The 7,601-nt window shown below is 40.3% G+C and overlaps 1 protein-coding gene across 2 annotated transcripts in view; it reads right to left on the reverse strand.

Annotated features, from left to right (window-relative positions):
• LOC118407226 overlaps positions 1–7,601 on the reverse strand; it is a 29,409-nt gene that overhangs the window by 19,977 nt on the left and 1,831 nt on the right. Inside the window, exon 1 of one of the 2 annotated variants that reach the window (XM_035807671.1) lies at positions 3,068–3,129. The exons of the other annotated variant lie outside the window; for it this stretch is intronic. The gene's annotated coding sequence lies outside the window, so the exon portion shown is untranslated. Of the gene's footprint in view, positions 1–3,067; positions 3,130–7,601 lie in introns of those variants that run through there. 2 annotated transcript variants of the gene reach the window in all.

Below are 7,601 nucleotides of genomic sequence, written 5' to 3' on the forward strand. Positions count from 1 at the left end.
ATTCTTTACATCAAAATATTGTAAAGTTAAGGAAAATTCAGGTGCAATTACAGCTGCAATAAGCTGCGTGTGCCTAAAGATATATATGATTAAGCATAGATTTATTGTCTTTGTCTATTTCATCAGCTGAACGTATAATTTTGTGGACCTGCCAAGCCAAAAAGAAAATATTAGAAAACAGAAAGCCCCATGGATGGAACTATTTAAAAGTAGGTCAAATACTAGCCGGAGCCTAGCATCTGCTTGGAGAGTAGTAGAATCAAACATGGCTGCTTTAATGAGGTGGTTGGGCGACTGGTTTGACTACTGCTCAGCTCAGACCATGTGAGGCAAGACCAGGCTTATGCAAATACAGTCCATTCTCTACAACTGAAAATAAGGAGCATTACTTCTGGACGTGACAGTCATCACTTTTCTTCAACGTCACTAGAATGAACCAGTAGAACAATTCAATGCCAATTGATCCTTCTATTGACAATTTGAAAATTCTGCCAGTTCATTCTAGTGACGCTGAAGAAGAGTGATAGACGTCACTCAAACGTCTGGAAGTAATACTCTGTTTTTGTCCAGTTGTGGAGATTAAATTGTATTTGAGTATATTGTTCCTGGATCCGATGGCTAACCTTCATAAACGTTACCAGTCATAGTTATTCACTGTTCTCTCCAACAAAGCTTCGGTTTCTTGTGCATTCTTGTAGTTTATGATAAAGAATGAAGTAGAACAAAACTTTTGTAAGTTTTGACAGCTTTTATACTGCAAAGTAGTGATTTATTGAGGCTCACTTTTCCGAGATTTATAAATATGCAGTCATTTGTCAATAGAATTTTATCGACAGGTGCAGGCGAAACCAACACAGATTTCATTCAATCTTTGTTTCATTTATTATGCCAATCTCAGCAATAAAACACAAGAGGCTGTGTGGATAGACCCTTACGGAGTCAAAAGAACTTACGACATGTACTCAAATATTTTGTAAGTGAGAACCAATTCGGAGCATGCATTTCCTTTTACGTCCCGGGTTCTGAGAACAGTGCCATTCCCTTGACAACGATTATTCCCCAGAAAATCAAACAGATGTTTCCTGATGGAGGACCTTTTAACTAACCAGTCGTCCAACCCAACGAAAGGTGATTCTAATTCGAGTCACGCACGGATCGACCCACCTTGTCTGCAAGCTGCCTGTGACCACAAAGAACACCTGTGACTTAAAAGGTGCGATTCCGTCTTATAAATATGTGCTTGTGACTTTTATAGTGTGGTGGTGTCACTAGTATAAAGGATCTACAAAGTCTGAATTTCCCACTTTATGAATCTGACACGATTGATCGCTAAAATCAGCCTAAGCCATAGCGCTAGGGCCTGCGTGCCTTTTTTCGTTACCCAGGCCGTTTCTGATACAACGAGACCATTAGAACAATTCTTTCCGCGGCTAAATAGGACTGGTTAACGTAATACAACGGAAGAGTGAAGTATACTTATTTGTAGTTAAAAGAAAGCATGTCGCTAACTCTGTTACCTTTTGATCCTGCGCCAAAATGCCATTGTACATCATTCATCACACTCTTACTGTCCACAACTATAAATTGATTGTACTCTTTCTGAAAGGTAAGTCTGAACGTACCTTGTATTGAACTAACACTGCCCACACATATACACGCGGGAAGCCGCGGCTTTAACTGTGTCTCGTGGAAGAAACACCACACCACGCTGGGTACGACAAAAGAATAAACCATGCAAATGGCCGACGGAGCAGTCTACTTACACCCCCTTAAGATTGCAGCTAGATAAGATAGGGCTTGAAAACTTATCTAACGGAAGGGTGGCACATACTTTGTTTCTTTTACAAGAAAGCACGTCGCTAACACAGTTACATTTTGGTCCCGCGCCAAAGTACCATAATTATACCTCATTACTCACACTTCCAAGTGTACACGATACATGACATGTACATATATGTACATTACTACTCTCTATATATAGCCTGGTATCCAGCCGTATTATAGCTCCCAAGTCCCTTCTGTATAATACGGTTGAATGCCAGGCTATGCACTATATTAAAACTCAAAACCTACAGATCAAAGCTCCAGCCGTTTGAAATCTATGTGCTTAATATATTGAATCCTTATACTGTTCAAGACGACAACTGAACTGAAATCGTTACATGAAAGTCGTCTTTAGCCCAGACTAACATCATTTTGAAACACAATATGCTCTCTACATTATAAAAGCTAGTTCTCAGACCCCAGTCACATTTATGTGAGTTAAACGAAAAATTGGATGAACATTTTTCTAAGTTACTGGCACATCCCAGACTACAAATTATACACAGCCACATGTACTAACAATGAATTCGGGTAAAAATGTCATGTAATCAGAACCTTGATTCTGATTGATCTAAAAGAATACATTCAAATGAGATGGTGTCCCCAGAGTGGAAAGGTCACGGAATGATAAGAGAAGATGTCGAACTAGTGGTCCGGTAGGTTTTGAGGTAAAAAAAGGGGGCGGGGCTCACCATTTTGTCTGTCGCTACACAATAATTATACAATAAAGCTTTCCTGTCTAAATACAATATTTAAAAAGATAACCACACCTGTCCAGAGCTATTTAACAAGCTTCAATTAAGTGGGTTATAATTTTGTCGCAGTCGGAATATTGGAATCCTGTCCGGGCAATTCTCATTTTCAACGTATGGTAACTCAACTTAAATCAAATGCAAACGACTATGCATATCGAATTGTATACTTGACTTGAATACATACTTAGTCTAATAGTTAAGCTTGTTGAAATGCTTCTTACACTGTGTGTTAAAACAGGAAAGTAGCATGCCGATGTAAAAGGCATCCCAACACACACATGCAACCTAATTTCGTCGTCGTCCTAGATCCTATTCAATGAACACTCATTTTAACAAATTCTATCTCCAGAGCCATAAAGAAATATATGCATACATGCAAACTGTACATAAATTGTACACTTGTGTACGATATAAACTTATGCTCGTGGTTGAAAGTTGCATAAAGCACTTTCTTGCACAGTTTGTTAAAGAAAAGGAAAGGAACGTACCAATGCGACGCGAACAGAAGACGACGTGGCAGGGAAGCAAAATCTTCCTGGGGCTCGATTAATAAGAAAGAGGTGCGTCATGTGACCGCGAAAGTAATTCTGATTGGTCAGAAGTGAATACTATTAGGCTTGTTCCCTGTCAGCAAGCCAAAATTAGCTTATCGGGTGATGTGACGTCACTTCTATACGTGTACGCCATTGGTCGCTGTTCATGCATGTTGGAGGGTTTATTAGACAAAATATCTTCTCAAACGTTAGTGTCTGGTAACTGTTATCGAAGCTCTTTCGTCGTCGCCCCAGATCCCATTCAAGCAACACTCACTTCATATATATATATATACATTCTAGTCTGACTGTTTTAGAAAGTATATATTCACGTCGAATTAACACGTAGATAGGCAAGGAGAATGGTCACGACTGGGTAACAGTAAATAAGTGGGAGATCTGAGTCAAAAGTGTAAAACCCTAAAGACACTGCTTCGAACCGGAACAACGACTATATCATATGTCCTGACGTCTCCACAGAAGCTATAATTATTTTTCACCCGAAGGGGAAACGTATTGTTTTATCTGTCATTAAAAAAGATCAAAGCTTAGAACTGCTGATGACAGAACAATGATATAAGCAAAATATCAGCTTTTCCAGCAAATATAAACACTTACAGGTTTGCGACAGCTAAACCAGGTTTTCGTAACAGGCAAATAACAGAAAGGGGAAACATTCTGTATTTTTATTTGTCGAAAATGTTGACTTTTAGTTGAGTTTTATCTTGCTAGGATCCTTGTGACAAAATAAACGTGCCCTTTGGCCATGTTATGGTACAGGTCAATGCACAATGAGCAAATAGGGCGAATTAAATTGTTGAAGATTGTCGAGATTATAACTGAAATCCTATCAGGAATGGTCACAAGGGACCGGACAAATTTGGCCACTATAGACAGGTGGCCTCTGTATAGAGGTGGTAACTTGTAGATAAAATACCCAAGGGACCGACAGAAAGTGGCCACTATGGACAGGTGGCCCCTCTGTAGAGGTGGCCCCTAATACAGGTTTGACTGTAACTGAAATCCTATCAGGAATGGTCACAACATTGCACCAAATATTTAGCACAATTTTGCCTGATTTACACGCGTTTTGTGTCGATCTGGAGTTGTCTCCGGCAGCGACTTGAAATTGACTCGCGTGAAAGGCGTGTGTAAATCGGACATACCCTTTCCACTAGACGACGATGGCACTGCGCTCTCACTGCGACCTAAAGCTAAGGGCACAACCCGCCGATGCAATTTGTCTGTACGTTTTTTGGGGAGGCCACGTCCGCCATGTATTTCTGAAAACATTTCTATTCTGTGCAGGGCAGGCGAGTTGCCCGTACTGGCACGGGGGGCGAATCCGCAGCCGATGGCATACAAAGTTTTGACTGCACCTAAAGTTCTACGGTGGGTTGTGCCCTTAGCTTAAATAGGATAATTATGTGTAATCTGCTACTGGGTATATCATACAAAACGTCAAAGTGTGACTGAGAAGACAACAAAACACGAAAATTGTAGAAATATTCGTTTCTTTTCTATAGAATTCGTTGAGCGATATGTCAAATTTCAGGTCGCAGAGAGAACGCGGTGAGAGTGCCGTCCTAGTGGAAAGCGGGTATAACGTGCATACTTGTCTTTACTCGAGTGATTATACAACTAAATGCATTGTGTAGTATGTGGGGATTACAGGTGTTTGAATAAAGATTTCATTGGCGGCAATGATGTCTCTATTTGGAAACGGGGACATATGGACATATGTTTTAGAACGTTCCATCCGTTAATTTACTTGACCAAGCGCCATGCTAGCAGTATATAAATCTTAGTCAACAGGAAATCACGTCATCTTTTCTCCGAATCCCTTGGCGATTAATTGGCCAATCCATCATATCTGAGAACGAAGCTGTTGCCAAAGTTGTTATTCATTTACCACCAACACCCCCCCCCCTCCACACACACACAAACAGACACTCCCACACACACGCAGGAAACCCTGCGCATGTGCATGTACATTTTATTGCGTATGCGCATGTGTTTAACTGCGCGTACGTTTTGTAGAAGAAACAACATACACCACACCACACCACACCACACCATGCCCGGTATAATGATAAAGAATACTAAAGGCTGACGGCGTACTCTAACTTACACCCCCTTAAGATTTGAGCTTTCGTCAGCAAACATTTTCTCAGACATTCTTTAAACTGTCTACTAACTGAAAGTCATCAGCAATAATCCCTGGCCATGGCGCATGAAGACATGAAGATCAGCTATCAAGATGCTCAAGACATTATTGAGAAACTATTTTTAGTTTGGTGGTCTTTGGTACCAGGCAAGTTGATGTGACATGAAAAGTACTTATTAGAATGTGTGTTGGTAGCCTCTAAAGGCTTAATTTGCATAATTCGTGTGACCATTCAGCATGTCGTAAATAATGAGGCTGGTATACATGTGACATTTGCGAGTTAGTTCAAAGTGAACGTCACAATTCAAGGAGACCATTAGAACAATTTATGCCATGGCTTAATAGGACTAGGAAATGTATGCAACGTAACAGCGACGTGTACTGATTCGTAGTTACAAGAAAGTATGTCGCTTACTCGGGATCGGTTACCTTTTGATCCTGCGCCAAAATGCCATTATACATCATTTATCACACTCTTACTTGTCCACAACTATAAATTGATTGTACTCTTTCTTAAATGTAACCTTTGTGCCCACCTAAGATTGAACAAGCACTGCCCACACGTATACACACAGGAAGCCGTGGCTTTAACTGCGTTTCGTAGAAGAAACACCACACCACGCCAGGACCGACAAAAGGATGAATCATGCAAATGGAGGACGGAGCACTCTACTTACACCCCCTTAAGATTGGAGCTAGATAAGATAGGGCTAGAAAACCTACGCAACGGAAGGGTGACGCATGATTTTATCTACAATAAACTAAAGCACATCGCTAACACCGTTACATTTTGGTCCCTCGCCAAAATACCATTATACCTCATTACTCACACTCTAAAGTGTACGTGACCACAGCTTGGGTAGCTACATACATATACATTACTGCTCTATATATGACCTAGTATAGCTCCCAAGTCTCTTCTGTATAATACGAATGAATATCAGGCTATGCGCTAACTCAAAACCTACCGACCCAAGGTTCACCAAATATCTATGTGCTTAATATAGTCAATCCTTACATTGTTCAAGACGACAAATGAACTGACAATATTAGAAAGATTTTAAAAGTTAAAGATTCAATGTTACATGACAGTCGTCTTATGATTAAGCCATGACTGACATCGTTTTCGTACACAATACACAATAGCTCTCCACACTGTAAAAGCTAGTGCTAAGACCCCATTCACATTTATATAGAGTGAGCTAGACGAAAAATCGGATGAATTTTTTATCTAAGTTACGTTTACTGGCACAACCAAGGCTACAGATTCTACCGGCCACATGTACTAACGATGGATTCGCACGAAGACAGTTCAAGGCTATATCACGGCTATATAATGCTTTGAAAAACACGATAGATAGGAGTTTGGAGTTCTGAGGCAACAGCATGTCTACATGCAGCCAAGTACAAACGGGAACAACAACTTTTCGTGTGTACAAGTCTAAAGTCCGAGTCGGACGTAATCTGGCAAGTAACAGTATGTCAAACATTAGCGTGCCTTATGCCTATTGGGTGAAATTAGGCACAGTTTAATATATTGTAACAAGTTAATGCACGGTGTCTACAGACTAAGAATCGTTATATATATATATATATATATATATATATATATATATATATATATATATATATATATATATATATATATATATGTGTGTGTGTGTGTGTGTGTGTGTGAGTGTGTGTATATATATATGTTTATGTATATATATATGTGTGTATCCCCACAAAACAACCTCTGCTTGAAAAATAGACATATGGGTGTTATCCGTGTGTCTTTTATATCTATCTATATATAGTGTATCTATATATAATATATAACATATAATATATCTATATACCTCTCTCTCTATATATATATATAAAAGACACACGGATAACACCAAAATGGCTATATATAATATATATATATATATATATATAAGCAAAAGACACACGTATAACACCCAAATGGCCATTTTCCACGCAGAGGTTGGTGTGTGGGGATTAGTAGTGCCCAAGAGTTTTACCCTCTCGCTCCCCTTAAGTTCTCTCTCCTCGCGGGGAAGGAACACGCGGTGAAAGAATGGCATTTCAGAGCAGGTCAGGGACGTCTCAACGCACGTCTCTCGCAGAGGTGCGCCAGGTGTAAACACTAGTATGTGCTCTGCCCGCCACGCCTGGACATGAGCCGGGTGCGCGCATCTCTCATTGTGCAAGTGGTGTGTGAGATGTACGCGCTTACAACACACACTCTCTGTGCGAGTGCCCCGTTACCACACGCAGACCCCACTTACGCGCGCTGCGTACGCACGGGGTCCTTAATCTCTGTACAGGCACGCG

The sequence above is a fragment of the Branchiostoma floridae genome, chromosome 19 (genome assembly GCF_000003815.2).
Source record: "Branchiostoma floridae strain S238N-H82 chromosome 19, Bfl_VNyyK, whole genome shotgun sequence".
Lineage (NCBI taxonomy): Eukaryota > Metazoa > Chordata > Leptocardii > Amphioxiformes > Branchiostomatidae > Branchiostoma > Branchiostoma floridae.